Raw genomic sequence first — 16216 nt, forward strand, 5'->3', positions numbered from 1 at the left:
TGGTCACCCATTCCCTTCTTTCCTCTAGAACCTTGAGCTGTGCTGTGACCATCTCTCTAAATGTGCTGTCCACATAACTCTCAGCCTCTCAAATGCATTACAGTCTGTCCAGCTGCTCCTCAAGGTCCGAAACCTGGAGCTCCAGTTTCTGCAGCTGGGAACACTTCCTGCACATGTGGTCATTCAAGACACTGGCAGCTTCCAAGACTCCCCACATGAGACAAACCACACATTCCACTCAGCTGTCTTCACCTGACGTGTCTTCAATGTAAAATTTACACCTTATACTAGAACAAATCAGATGTCGTGATGCTGGCATTGGACTGGGGTGGGCACGGTAAGAAGTCTCACAACACCAGGTTCAAGTCGAACAGGTTTAATTGGTAGCACGAGCTTTCGGAGCACTTCTCCTTCCTCAGCTGAGTGGAGAATTGGGTTCACAAACAGGGAATATATGGACATGTTTCTATATATGCCCTGTTTGTGAATCCAACTCTCCACTCACCTGAGGAAGGAGTGTTTCTTCAGAAGGAACTCTTCAAAATGCAGCTAGTGAAAATACAACAAAACTTACTCCATCTTATAAATCAAAGAACGGGTTTCATAAAGAAACATCACCACTTCAAACTTGTGGCCTCACCCTGGGCCACTCCAAGCGCCCCACAATTTGACACAGATTCTTATTTATAGTGAATCAGCTCATCAGCTGACTATTACAACACTTTGTGATTGGTTCCATGCTTTGTTGGGTCAGCTGACCCTTACATCTTGTTCCCATTGGTCACATTACATCCAATCAAAGTTGTCCCCTGTTACACTCCAACAAGGAGCAGCACTCTGAAAGCTCATGCCACCAAAAAAAACAGATGGACTTTAACCTGGTATTTGTGAGACTTCCTGCTAGAACAAATAAAGATAATATATAATAATTTTCCCAATAAATAACGTGCTTCGTTTAGCTTCAGCTAAATATGTAGATGTGCTTAAAACAGTTCAGAGAAGGTTTATGGGATTAATACCAGGAAGGAGCGGGTTGTCTCATGAGGAAATGTTGGAGGGGATAAATTTGCAGGCGAGAAGTTAGAAGAGTAAGTGTCGACTTGATTGAAACTTTACAGATCTGAGTGGTCTTGACAGGACGGATGTGGAGAGCATATTTCCTCTTGTGGGAGAATCTAGAATGAGGGGTCACTGTTTAAAAATAAAGGGTCATTCATTTAAGGCACAGATGCGGTGAGATTATTTTCTCTCAGAGGGTTGTGTGTCGATGGAACTCCCTTCCTCGAAAGGCAAAGCAAACAAAGTCTTTCAATATTTTGATTGCAGAGGTGGATAGAAAATCATAGAATACCTACAGTGTTGACGAAGGCCATTTGGCCCCTCGGGTTTGCACCGATTTTCCAACAGAGCATCTTTCTGAGGCCCACTCCTTGCTGCATCCCTGTAACCCCAAGCATTTACCCTGCTAATCCCCCTAACCTACACATCTTGGGACACAAAGAAGCAAGTTAGCATGGTCAATCCACCTAACCTGCACATCTTTGGAATGTGTGAGGAAACTGGAGCATAGAAACATAGAAATCAGAAGCAGGGGTCGGCCATTCAGCCCATCGAGCCTGCTCCACAATTCATTCTGATCATTGAATTCAATATCCTGATCCCCACTCTCCCCCCCACCCCCCATCCCTTGATCCCTTTGAACCCAAGAGCTATATCTAATTTATTCTTGAAACCAGACAACGTTTTGGCCTCAACTACATTCTGTGGTCATGAATTCCACACATTCACCACCCTCTGGGTGAGGAAATTTCTCCTCACCTAAGTTCTAAAAGCTTTACCCCTTATCCTCAACCAAGACCCCTAGTTCTGGACTCCCGCACCATTTGGAACATTCTTTCCAGCCAACTTAGTCTCTCTGAATCCTAAGCGATTAAGTCTCTCATCATATGACAGATCTGCCAGCCCAGGAATCAGCCAAGCAAACCTCAATTGTACTCTCTCTACAGCAAGGACATCCTTCCTCAGATAAGGACACCAAAAGTGCACACAATACTCCAGGTGTGGCCTCACCAACACCCTACACAATTGCAGCAAAACATCCCTATCTTTGCACTCAAATCCTTTCGCTATTAAGGCCAACATGCCATTTGCCTTCTTTACTGCCTGCTGTACCTGCGCTCTTACTTTCAGCAACTGATGCATGAGGACTCCAAGCTCTCATTGAATATCCACCTCTCTAAATTTACAACCATTCATGTATAATAATCTTTTTTCCGATTCCTTCCACCAAAGTGGATAACCTCACATTTATCCACATTGTACTGCATCTGACATGCGATGCCCATGCACTCAGCTTGTCCAAATCACACTGAAGTAACTCTGCATCCTCCTCACAGCTTACCCTCCCACCCAACTTCGTATCATCTGCAAATTTGGAGATAATACATTCAGTTCCCTCTTCTAAATCATTAATATAAAATGCGAACAGTTGGGGTCCTAGCACTGATCCCTGCAGAATCCCACTCGTCACTGACTGCTACTCAGAAAAAGCACCCAGAGGAACAAATGTTGACACAGGGAGAATGTGCAAATTCCAGACAGTCACCCAAGGTTGGAATTGAACCCGGCTCCCTGGTTCTATGAGGAAGCAAGGAGGTGAAAGATTATCGGGGATAGGTAAGGATGTGGGTTTGAAGTTACAATCAGACCAGTCATGATCATACTGAATGGTGGAGCAGGCTCAAGGGGCCAAGTGGCCTACGCCTGCTCCTAATTCATACATTCATCTGTCTGGGAATTTTTGAAATATGTTCAAGAGAATTTCTTGGACCAGAGTATTCTCAAGAAACTATGAACAAAGCATTGCTGGATCTGGTGCTGGGGAATGGGGTGGGCCAAGGTTGGCCACATGAATCCAGTGTCTTTGTTTTTATCCAGTGATCATTGTATCACAAGCTTGACATTAGCAAGGAACAATCTAAAGTAGACATTCTAAATTGGAAGAGGACTAACTTCAATGCTTCAGTGCTTCTTAGTCTGCTCCTTCTCCAGTATTATCCATCACTCTCCCTCCTTTCTGCCCTTATTCCTTTCTGCTACTTCTACATGCTGGTGTCAAACCCGCTGCCAATTTAGTTGAAACCCTCACCAACCAGACGACTGAACCATAAACCAACAACAATATTGTGCTTGGGGCCTGTGCTTGCAGAGCACAATGGATCAGAACTCCAGCAAGTGAACCTCTTGGCCATCTCTGCTGTGTGTGAGTGACACTTACTGTGTGTGAGGAGCTGGCTGCAATTCTCCTTGTGTGAAAGAATCTCTCCATTTATTCTGCTGGTTTCAACTCTTTGCCTGTCAGAAGGAAAAATGTTGATTAAATTTAAGGGGATAGGTAGAAAATACGCTATACATTGAGTATTTTATCAATTGCTTATCAAGCGCAAAGGAAGAACAGTCAAACAGAGTCAGTGTGTGATTCCACTGCCGTTCTGCAGCACATGCACTTAAATACAGGTACAGAGACTGGCAGATACAGAATAAAACGAACACACTGATATTGTGGAGGAGAGGGATACATCCAAAAATAAAACTAATACCACCAAGAAGAGAATTATTACTACATGCAATCACATGCACCACTTTTGGACAGACACACAATGAGACCCAGATACAGAATGAATCATGAACTCAGATATGTTCTCATCCAGTCACAGATACAAATCCCACACTCACATGCTCTATCAGTGAGTAAATCCCACACTAAGTTTTAAAGTTCTTTGAGGAGGTAAAAGGAAGTTCGATAATGGAGAACCAGTGCATGTGATTTATTTAGATTTCCAGAAGGCCTTCTGACACGGTGCTGAGTAGGAGACTGTTAAATAAGTTAAGAGCCATGACATTAAGGGTAAGATCCAGGCATGGATAGAGGATTGGCTGACAGGCAGAAGGCAGAGAGTGGGGATAAATAGGTCTTTTTCAGGATGGCAGCCGATGTTGAGTGGTGTGCCTCGGGGATCAGTGCTGGGACCACAACTTTTCACCATATACATTAACAATTTGGAAGCAGGAACTGAAAGCTCTGTTGCTAAGTTTGCAGATGATACAAAGATATGGAGAGGGACAGGTAGTACTGAGGAAGCAGGGGGGCTGCAGAAGGACTTGGACAGGCTAGGAGAGTGGGCAAAGAAGTGGCAGATGGAATACAATGTGGAAAAGTGTGAGGTTATGCACTTTGGAGGGAGGAATGGAGGCATAGACTGTTTTCTAAATGGGGAAATGTTTAGGAAATCAGAAGCGCAAAGGGACTTGGGAGTCATTGTTCAAGATTCTCTTAAGGTTAACCGGCAGGGTCAGTTGGCAGTTCGGAAGGCAAATGCAATGTTAGCATTTCTGTCGAGAGGGATACAATACAAGAGCAGTGATGTACTTCTGAGCCTGTACAAAGCTCCAGTCACACCCCATTTGCAGTATTGTGAGCAGCTTTGGACCCCGTATCTAAGGAAGGATGTGCTGGCCTTGGAAAGGGCCCAGAGGAGGTTGACAAAAATGATCCCTGGAATGAAAAGCTTGTCATATGAGGAACGGTTGAGGACTCTGGGTCTGTACTCATTGAAGTTCACAAGGATGAGGGGGGACCTTATTGAAACTTATAGGATACTGTGAGGCCTGGATAGAGTGGACATGGAGAGGTTGTTTCCAAAATCAGGAAAAACTAGAACCAGAGGGCACAACCTCAGGCTAAAGGGACGATCCTTTAAAACAGAGACGTGGACTAATTTCTTCAGCCAGGGACTGGTGAATCTGTGGAACTCTTTGTCGCAGAAGGCTGTGGAGGCCAAGTCATTGAGTGTTTTTAAGACAGAGATAAATAGACTTGATTAATAAGGGGACCAGGGATTATGGGGAAAAGGCAGGAGAATGGGGAAGAGAAAAATATCAGTCATGATTGGCAGATCAGACTCGATGGGCCGAGTGGCCTAATTCTGCTCTGATAACTTATGGTCTCACACAACGTATCAGAGTGAGTAAATCCCACACTCACACACTGTGTCAGAGAGTGAGTACATCCCACACACACACACACTGTACCTGAGAGTGAGTAAATCCCACACTCACACACTGTATCAGAGAGTGAGTAAATCCCACACACACACACACTGTACCTGAGAGTGAGTAAATCCCACACTCACACACTGTGTCAGAGAGTGAGTACATCCCACACACACACACACTGTACCTGAGAGTGAGTAAATCCCACACTCACACACTGTATCAGAGAGTGAGTAAATCCCACACTCACACACACTGTACCTGAGAGTGAGTAAATCCCACACTCACACACTGTGTCAGAGAGTGAGTACATCCCACACACACACACACTGTACCTGAGAGTGAGTAAATCCCACACTCACACACTGTATCAGAGAGTGAGTAAATCCCACACTCACACACTGTATCAGAGTGAGTAAATCCCACACACACACACTGTATCCGAGAGTGAGTAAATCCCACACACACACACTGTATCAGAGAGTGAGTAAATCCCACACACACACTGCATCAGAGAGTGAGTAAATCCCACACTCACACTGTGTCAGAGAGTGAGTAAATCCCACACTCACACACTGTATCAGAGTGAGTAAATCCCACACACACACACACTGTATCAGAGAGTGAGTAAATCCCACACTCTCACACTGTATCAGAGTGAATAAATCCGACACTCTCACACTGTATTAGAGTGAATAAATCCGACACTCACACACTGTGTCAGAGAGTGAGTAAATCCCACACTGTATCAGAGAGTGAGTAAATCCCACACTCGCACACTGCATCAGAGAGTGAGTAAATCCCACTCACACACTGTATCAGAGAGTGAGTAAATCCCACACTCGCACACTGCATCAGAGAGTGAGTAAATCCCACACACACACACACTGTATCAGAGAGTGAGTAAATCCCACACTCACACACTGCATCAGAGAGTGAGTAAATCCCACACACTGTATCAGAGAGTGAGTAAATCCCACACACTGTATCAGAGAGTGAGTAAATCCCATACTTCACACACTGTATCAGAGAGTGAGTAAATCCCACACTCACACACTGTATCAGAGAGAGTGAGTAAATCCCACACTCACGCACATTACCAGAGATTCACAGTTCCGGAAGGAATCCCACTCTCCCGCACAGTCCCTCTGTGGAGAAGGGTCCCTCACACCGACAGTCAGGCGACATTTCCCGGTGGATCTTTACACACTGACAAACTGGCGCTGGAGATTCTTTGTAAAATGTAGTTCCCGATTTAGTAAGGAGGCTTGTGATTGGCGGAGACCCCTCAATCTGATTGGTCTGTTTTCATATCCATTCAAATGAATCCCTGATAAGTGACTGTAATAACTTTCAAAATGTCCAATCACAATCATTGCTTTCCCAATTCCTCATTAGCATAGTTCTGTGAGACTGTCTATTTAATCAGCGCTCGGAAGGGGTTTGCTTTATTTCTGCGTGAAATTGAAGATGGTTGATGAGAAGAAACCAACATCGAAACCAGCTCCCAAGAAGGGAGCAAAGAAAGTGATTAAGAAACCGGGAACAAAGGGCGGCAAGAAGCGGCGAAAGTCGAGGAAGGAGAGTTACTCCATCTACATCTACAAAGTGATGAAGCAGGTTCACCCCGACACCGGCATCTCCTCCAAGGCCATGAGCATCATGAACTCGTTCGTGAACGATATTTTCGAGCGCATCGCGGGTGAGGCTTCCCGCCTGGCCCATTACAACAAGCGCAGCACCATCAGCTCCCGGGAGATCCAGACCGCCGTGCGCCTGCTGCTGCCCGGGGAACTGGCCAAGCACGCCGTGTCGGAAGGGACAAAGGCGGTGACCAAGTACACCAGCTCCAAGTAAAACTCCCCATGGACTGAAAACACCCCAAACACAACGGCTCTTTTAAGAGCCACCCACAATCTCTGTGAAAAAGCTGCGCCATCTTTTCCCTTATTGAGTGAATGAGAAATGTCTTTCTGGAGGATAGATTTGTCCCGGTGCAGAATGCTGTGAATGGGACTTCATACCCGCCCCTCACACACACTTTCACATTGAAGGGACAATCAAACTGAACTGAGAGCGGATTTTAAATCCCAGTCTGGGGATTGTCACGGATAATGGGGAGAAAAAATATCAGGAGGTAATTATTTAAATTTAATTATAACTATATTCAGAGTTTCACAACCCTGAATTATTTTTTTTTTCTCGGGTGATCTGAGAGCCGCTCCCGGAACAGAGTAAAGGCGGGAATGAAGAGGTTATTCTCGGGCTGATCTGTTTATTCCACATCTTTCCCAGAGGACGGAATCACTGAGATTTCTGCACACACAGGACCTGAGTCCATTGCAGCGCTTTTCACATCTGTCTCCCCCCGGCCCTCCTTTTTCTCCGGTGACAAAGCTGCCTGTTCCACCGGGATTGAGTCAGGAATTCTCTCCGCACTTCCCATTGTAACATTCCCGGCCGCTTTCAGGGGAGAGGATCAGAAATCAGCCGTTTCCCTCTGTCCCTGTGAAGCCTGTGTGAAGGAGTTGGTTGGTGATCTCTATGTTTCTGCTTTTCCACTGAGCTGAGATTTGCTCCGTTTTAAATTGCTGAACGGGGTCTGATTCCCGCCGGTTACAGATAAGAGATTGAGAAATTCAAACTGTTCCTAAAATAGCGCCAGGATTCTGTGAGGGAAAATACAATAAACAGATTATAAAGTGTGAGATTGAAATAGTTTCCTGAACATTCAGGCGTTCCGTTATTTTGTATTTTTCCTGCACTGAAATTGGCGGGTTTTTCCAGTTTGAAAATGTGAACCAATCAAAACCTCCCATTTCTTCTCCCTGGCTCTCCCATTGGTTAAGAATGTGATTGAAATGTGAGTGACCAATCAGAGCTAGAGTCTGGCTGCAGCCTCACAAACCGCTCACAATGATTATTAATAGAGATTAAACTGACGGAATCTGGATTTGAGATATTAAATGTACTTTGTTTCCACAGACAAATCTTTGACAAAACAAACGTGATATTTCCTCCACACAAGTTACAGGGAAATTGTCGCCAACTCCTTCTCACACACAGTCCGTACATTGTCACTGACAGCTCAGAGACACAGACAGCTGATCAATTCCACAGACACAAACAGCAGGAGAGACAGATGATGTGCCTATTTGATGGCCAGTTCTCATACCAGGATGGCCGAGTGGTTAAGGCGTTGGACTTAAGATCCAATGGACATATGTCTGCGTGGGTTCGAACCCCACTCCTGGTAAATGCATTATTAACACTACAGTCTGCACCCTCTCCTTTCCTTCTCCCCTCTACTCTATGAACGGTCTGCTTCGTCCGTTCTACGCAAGAATCAATACCTTTCACTGTATACCAACACATCAAAACAAACTCAGTGCCATTGATAGGGGGACCCATGAATCCCAGTCCAAATTCTCACATAATATTGGATCATCACTGTGTCAATCCCACAATAGAGCAGCCACAGCTCCAAATTCAATATCTGATCAAACTGACAAATGGTTTTCGGATAAAAGTTACACAATGCACCTTAATAATGTACACTGAGATTCGAGTTAAATACCACCCACATCAGGGGTTTAAAAGTGGCCCATAGTTTGTATCCTCACAAATACATTCATACAAAGCCTAATCTCAAATACATTCTCAGATTGAGATATTCTGAGAGCGAGTATAACCTGAGATACAAATTCAGATTCCAGTTGAAAACTCACCCAGATTATGAAACTTAAAGTTACAATATCAATTTGATTACTTTGAATTGAACGATAGCTTATTAACTAATCCTAACTCCCCACTCACACTGAGCAAGATGGACGATACTATACGAATTCCAGACTGAGTTTCCTTTTACATTCATGTCAAAATTCTTCCTCAGAATCAGACTGAGTGTCACAGATCAAATCAATGTGAACAACCTGAGTGAAGCTTGCATAGCAATCCCGTATCAGATTGAAGGATACATTATCTTTCACAATTGTGTTCAGAGTGACACAGATTTAATGTTGGGCCGAAATTCACATACATTGTTTGCTTCAAACCTACCACACCAGTGGCCTGTTGCTTTGCTGGAAATTTATATAGAATGAATCCAAACTTATAAATAGATTGAAGATTACATGATGAATCCCATGCTCACACTGAGTCATAGAGTCTGACAGACACACGATAATTCTCAAACATGTGCTCAGCGTTAGATGAATGAATCTCATGCTGCACATGCAGCACCAGAGACTGAAAGTTACATCTGATTATCACACTTACATTGCAGTATCCCAGACACTTGAGTACCAATGACAGATTCAGAATGATCCCACACTCACACACATTATGACAGTCTGACCAATACACATGATTTGCACCCTTTAGAAACAGCAGCAGATATACTCAGATGCTGAATGAACCCCACTGTATGGTACCAGAAACAGAAACATAAATCCTTCCCTAATATTCCATCTTTGTGACAGATCAGAATGCCTGCCAAACTCATACAATTTCAGAGAATACTGAATACTGCACTCGTGCGGTACCAGAAAGATTCCTATTCAGAATTGTGTTTAAATTCATATACAATAGCACTGACTGATAGTCACACACACAAACACATGCACACTAACTGAAATGGAGTCTTTAAGCCAAAGGTAGATAGATTGTTGATAAACAAAGACTAAAAGGTATTAAGTTTAGACAGGAGTGTGGAGTCGATGTTCAAATCAGATCAGCCATGATGTAATAGAATGGAGGAGCAGACTCGAGTGTTCTATTCCTGCTCAGAATTTGAATGTTCACGCATGCTATTCTTAAGAGATTCAGAATGAGTCCCAAATTCACGTGCAATATCAGAAAGTAACTGATGGACAAAATCCCTTGCTCAACTACTGTTCCAAACACAGGCTCAAACAATGATGCAACATACATCCTGCAGCAGAAAATGCAAGATACATATGACATATGGTACAGATATATTGCACCAGAGAATGAGAGATACAGAATGAATCCAGCCACAATGAAGGAACAGCAATATATTTCCAAGTGAGAATGGTAAGTGACTTGGAGGGTAAGGTCCATTTAATGGTGTTTCCATGAGTCAACTGTTCTTGTCCTTCTCTCGACAGTAGTGCTCTTTGGTTTGAAAGATGCTACTGAAGGAACCTTTGTGAGTTCCAGTAGCTCATCTTGGAGGTAGTAAGTACTGCTGCCACTGTGTGTCAGTGGTCAAGGGCATGTGTGTTTACAGATGGGATGTCAATCATGAGGGATGCTTTGTCCGGGATGGTGTCAAACCTCTTGAGTGTTGCTGGTGCTGCATTAACCCAGGCAAGTGGAGATTAATCCATCATACTCCTGATTTGTGCCTGGTAGATGGTGAACAGTGTTTGGCAGTCAGGATCTTTGTTACTCACCATGGGATTCTGTGTCTCTGACCTGCCTTGTAGCCCTTGTATTACATCGCTAGTCCAATTGAAGGTCATCACAAAGATATTGATATAATTTCATTTAATGTCAAGGGACAATGGTTAGATTCTGTCTTGCTGGAAATGGTCTTGGTCTGGTACATGTGTGGTGTGAGTGTTATTTGCCACTTCTCAGCCCAAGCTTGGATACTGTCCAGTTCTTGCTGCATTTGGGAATGGGCTGCTTCGGTAACTGAAGAGTCCTGAATGGTGCTAAACATTGCACAGTCATCAGCGAGCATCTCCAATCTGACCTTATGGTGGAAGGGTCTGGGACAGTAACTTGACAAACTCGGGAAATGATCTCCTGAGGATGAAATGACTGACCACCACAACCATCTGGCTTTATGCTGGATAAAGTTCCAACCAGTGGAGAGGTTTCCATGATTCCCATCGACTTTGCTTTTGCTGAGGATCCTTGATGCTGAACTCGGTCAAATCCTGTTTTGATGTCGAGGGCAGTCACTCTCATCTCACCTCAGAGGATCGTTAGTCAGTGGAATTCCCTTCCCCAGACAACAGTTGAGGCTGGATCATTGAATATGTTCTAGGCTGAATTGGACAGATTATACAAGGGAGTGAATGGTTGCTGCAAAAGCTCGAAAAGTCGATTTGCAGCCACAATGATTTCCTTGGTCCATTCATAGGGTGTGCGTATCACTGGCCAGCATTTATTACCCATCCACGGATCGAGTCAACCACATTGCTGTTGCTCTGAAGTCACATGTAGGCCACACAAGGTAATTTCATCAGATTTCCTGCCCTAAAGCACATTAGTGAACCAGATGGATTTTTCCAACAATGGTTCCATCGCCATCACTAGATTCTTATTTTCAAATTACTTTTTATTGAAATCAAATTCTACCATCTGCTGTGGAGGGTTTCGAACCTGGGTCCCCAGAACATTAGCTGAGTTTCCAGATTAATAGTCTAGCGATGATACCACGAGACCATCGCCTCCCCTTCTTGAATGATGGTGCAGGACTGAGGGGCTGAATGGCCTGACTCCTGCCCGTATTTCTAATATGATAGTAACCGTCATAATTGATTCCATTTTATTTTGATTTTTGGTTTTCATCTATATTTTCTCTTGATTTTGCTTTCAGCTGGCAGCTGTTCATCATTCTTCCATTCACACCTCCTTCAGACACATCTCTGTTTGCTGTTACTTGTTCCTTTCCCACTCCCTTTAGCCTTGCAGCACCAATTATTTTATTACTTAATCACTCCTGCCCTCCACCTTGCTTTGGAAAGCACAAGACAAAAGGTTCCACTAATTTCAGTAATGAGGCGGGAGCAGGATAAATTAATAATCTGACAGTAAATAAACATCAAACACTGAGTGACCACAATATGTTAGGGCACACGGAGTTGGGGGTAGTGTGTTATAATGGATTGGGGACTGGCTATCCGACAGGAAGCAAAGAGTCGGAATAAATGGGTATTTTTCCGGTTGGAGGAAGGTAACTAGTGGCGTGCCGCAGGGATCGGTACTCGGGCCGCAACTATTTACCATTTATATAGATGATCTGGAGGAGGGGACGGAGTGTAGGGTAACGAAGTTTGCAGACGACACAAAGATAAGTGGAAAAGTGAATCGTGTGGAGGACGGAGAAGATCTGCAGAGAGATTTGGACAGGCTGAGTGAGTGGGCGAGGATATGGCAAATGGAGTATAATGTTGAGAAATGCGAGGTTATACACTTTGGAGGAAATAATAACAAATGGGATTACTATCTCAATGGAAACAAATTAAAACATGCTACCGTGCAAAGGGACCTGGGGGTCCTTGTGCATGAGACGCAAAAGCCCAGTCTGCAGGTACAACAGGTGATCAAGAAGGCAAATGGGATGTTGGCCTATATTGCGAAGGGGATAGAATATAAAAGCAGGGATGTCTTGATGCACCTGTACAGGGCATTGGTGAGGCCGCAGCTGGAATACTGTGTGCAGTATTGGTCCCCTTATATGAGGAAGGATATATTGGCATTGGAGGGAGTGCAGAGAAGGTTCACCAGGTTGATACCGGAGATGAGGGGTTTGGATTATGAGGAGAGGCTGAGGAGATTGGGTTTGTACTCGTTGGAGTTTAGAAGGATGAGGGGGGATCTTATGGAGACTTATAAGATAATGCGGGGGCTGGATAGGGTGGAGGCGGAGAGATTCTTTCCACTTAGTAAGGAAGTTAAAACTAGAGGACACAGCCTCAAAATAAAGGGGGGTCGGTTTAAGACAGAGTTGAGGAGGAACTTCTTCTCCCAGAGGGTGGTGAATCTCTGGAATTCTCTGCCCACTGAGGTGGTGGAGGCTAGCTCGCTGAATATGTTTAAAGCGCGGATGGATGGATTCCTGATCGGTAAGGGAATTAAGGGTTATGGGGATCAGGCGGGTAAGTGGTACTGATCCACGTCAGATCAGCCATGATCTTATTGAATGGCGGGGCAGGCTCGAGGGGCTAGATGGCCTACTCCTGCTCCTATTTCTTATGTTCTTATGTTCTTATGTTCTTCTTATGTTAGAGGCAGACATTCAGTGTGAGGAGAAAGGACACACGCAGGTCACAGTTTTGACCTTAAGTAAGGCTGAGAAGGGTGAAACGTGTTGTAAACTGAACACGTTAAAATCCGTCCAACTGTGAAGAGGTGAATCAAGGGAACAATCAGAGAGACTGAAAAAAGTATTTCATACAATGTGTATCTAATGAAAGCCTGAAGAAAGGAAACTTCACTTTCTCAGTTTATGGTGATTTTGGGAACTCATGTTTTAAACCAGTAATTAAGAAAGAATAGTGATTTCTGTCCAAATAATGATTAACTCTGTCTTTAACGTGATGCTGTATCCGCTGTGCTGATATTCTTGTCCTTCTGAATGGTACATGTCACAGGGAGCACGCTGCTGCCCATACAAGCATGGTGGCTTACTGCAGGGTGCCCTGTAGATCAGAAATAGTGCAGCTAATACGTCTAAACTTCACTAGATTGTTTTCATTTAAGAACATAGCTTTTTTTTCTATTCGGACAATCATAGAGTGATGGTGAATAATCCAAGATCATTCGGATCATCACGCCTGTGTCAGCTGTTTGGGAGAAATGGCTGAAAGGGAAAAACCTTGGCTTGTGTATCTGTGGAGCTGTGCTCTCTGCTGTGGAACTGTGCTCTCTGCTGTGGAACTGTGCTCTCTGCTGTGGAATTGTGCTCTCTGCTGTGGAACTGTGCTCTCTGCTGTGGAACTGTGCTCTCTGCTGTAGAACTGTGCTCTCTGCTGTGGAACTGTGATCCCTGCTGAGGAACTGTGCTCTCTGCTGTAGAACTGTAATCCCCGCTGTGGAACTGTGCTCTCTGCTGTGGAACTGTGCTCTCTGCTGTGGAACTGTGCTCTCTGCTTTGGAACTCTTTTCCCTGTTGTGGAAAAGTTCTCAGTGCTGTGGAACTGTGCTTGCTGATGTGGAACTGTGCTCTCTGCTGTGGAACTGTGCTCCCTGCTGTGGAACTTTGCTCTGCTGTGGAATTGTGATCTCTGCTGTGGAATTGTGCACCCTGCTGTGGAACTGTGATCTCTGCTTTGGAACTGTGCTCTCTGCTTTGGAACTGTGCTCTCTGCTGTGGAACTGTCATCTCTGCTGTGGAACTGTCATCTCTGCTGTGGAACTGTCATCTCTGCTGTGGAACTGTGCTCTCCGCTGTTGAACTGTGCTCTCCGCTGTGGAACTGTGCTCTCTGCTGTGGAACTGTGATCTCTGCTGTGGAACTGTGCTCTCTGCTGTGGAACTGTGCTCTCTGCTGTGGAACTGTGCTCTCTGCTGTGGAACTGTGCTCTCTGCTGTGGAACTGTGCTCTCTGCTGTGGAACTGTGATCCCTGCTGTGGAACTGTGATCCTTGCTGTGGAACTGTGCTGTCTGCTGTGGAACTGCGATCTCCGCTGTGGAACTCATTTCCCTGTTGTGGAAAAGTACTCTCTGCTGTGGAACTGTGCTCTCTGCTGTCAAACTGTGATCTCTGCTGTGGAACTGTGCTCTCTGCTATGAAACTGTGCTCAGGGGTAACATTTTCCACTCTCCAAACTGCTGAGACTGTTAAAGAATGTAGACAATGTTGGATCCAATATTCCCATTGCCACTTCGTTTAGAACCCTGTGATGTAGATTATTGGGCCTTGGAGATTTTTCAGCCCTCAGTCCCATTAATTTCTCCAGCACTATATATTTTAGTAATATTAAATCCCCCCAATTTCTAGACCATGGTTCCCGAGCATTGCTGGGAAGTTATTTGTGTGTTCCTCCATGAAGACAGCATGAAAACACTTATTTAATTGTGCTGCCATTACCTTGTTCTCCGTTATAAATTTGTCCATATCCGAATGCAAAGCACCTAAATTTGTCTTTGTTATATTTTTTCACACACTAACATAAGCTTTAATAGTCCAATTGTAAGCGACTTGCAAGTTCACTCTCATACAGCATTTTATCCCTCTAATCAATCTCTTTGTCCTCCTTTCCTAAAATAAAAACTGTTCCCAATCCTTGGGATTGCAACTTTTTCTTTCAACTTTATAAAAATCATCATCAGATCTAATAATACCTAATTTTATTAGCCATGATTGGGTCATTTTTCCTGTTATGTTTTTGCGACTGAAGGAAATGTACAACTGTTACAACGCAAGCATTTCTTCCTTAAATATCAGACACTGCCTATCCACCTTCGTGCCCCTTCATCGAGTTTCCCAATCTATTTTAGCCAACTCACCTGTAATACATTCTGAGTTTCCTTTGTTTAGAGTTGGGACTTTAGTTTAAGCTTGGATTTAAATCTTTGTTCTGACTGAAGACAGGTGTTTCACAAAGCAGACACTCAGTCTATCCAATCAAGAGCAAACCACATTGTGAGCATTGAATGTATTCTACCAAATTGAAACATAAAACGTTCAGATACATCAATATTTCTCCTGGCCGTATAATTATAGTCTTGAACAATGCGTACTGATAATGGAGCTTTCCATTTGAGAAATTATGATATTTCTTCCTTTTTCCTCAGCCACTGATCTCCCCACTCTGTGGCTGACAGCATTCTCATCTGTGCCTGCTCTTGTCCCACACCTCTGCTCTCACCCCGTCTCTATATTCTCTGTATTATGATAATGCTTCCTCCTTTAAATTACCAACTTTTTCAATGGATTAGCTCTCAGCATTTTTACCACCTCCAGCTTGTGTGATGCTGTCACCAAACATTCCTTCCCCTCCGAATACCGCAGTCTTTTCCTAACAGCTTCTATTTGTCGTTTTGACTTTCCATGGCACCTGTCAAGGTGCAGCAACAGGCCTTTTACCTCCTCTCTCCTCATCAAATACCCCCTCAATGAATCCTCCTGGACTAATCATTTAAATGTAGTGTGCTGTATTTGCTGCTCACAATGTACTCTGCTCTACATTCTGATGTGGAGATGCCGGCGTTGGACTGGGGTAAACACAGTAAGAAGTTTAACAACACCAGGTTAAAGTCCAACAGGTTTTTTTGGTAGCAAAAGCCACACAAGCTTTCGGAACTCTTAGCCCCTTCTTCAGGTGAGTGGGAATTCTGTTCACAAACAGAGCTTATAAAGACACAGACTCAATTTACATGAATAATGGTTGGAATGCGAATACTTACAACTAATCAAGTCTTTAAGAGACAAAACAATGGGAGTGGAGAGAGCATCAAGAC

At 44.1% G+C, this 16216-nt stretch overlaps 1 non-coding gene and 1 pseudogene across 1 annotated transcript; both read left to right on the forward strand.

Moving 5' to 3' along the window:
* Positions 1–6522: 6522 nt before the first annotated feature.
* LOC144483467 (histone H2B pseudogene) lies at positions 6523–6984 on the forward strand (annotated as a pseudogene).
* Positions 6985–8225: 1241 nt separating this feature from the next.
* Positions 8226–8308, forward strand: trnal-uaa (transfer RNA leucine (anticodon UAA)). Its single transcript has one exon. It is a non-coding gene; the product is annotated as a tRNA-Leu (tRNA).
* Positions 8309–16216: the final 7908 nt, after the last annotated feature.

This window comes from Mustelus asterias, unplaced genomic scaffold (genome assembly GCF_964213995.1).
Source record: "Mustelus asterias unplaced genomic scaffold, sMusAst1.hap1.1 HAP1_SCAFFOLD_74, whole genome shotgun sequence".
Taxonomy (NCBI): Eukaryota; Metazoa; Chordata; class Chondrichthyes; order Carcharhiniformes; family Triakidae; genus Mustelus; species Mustelus asterias.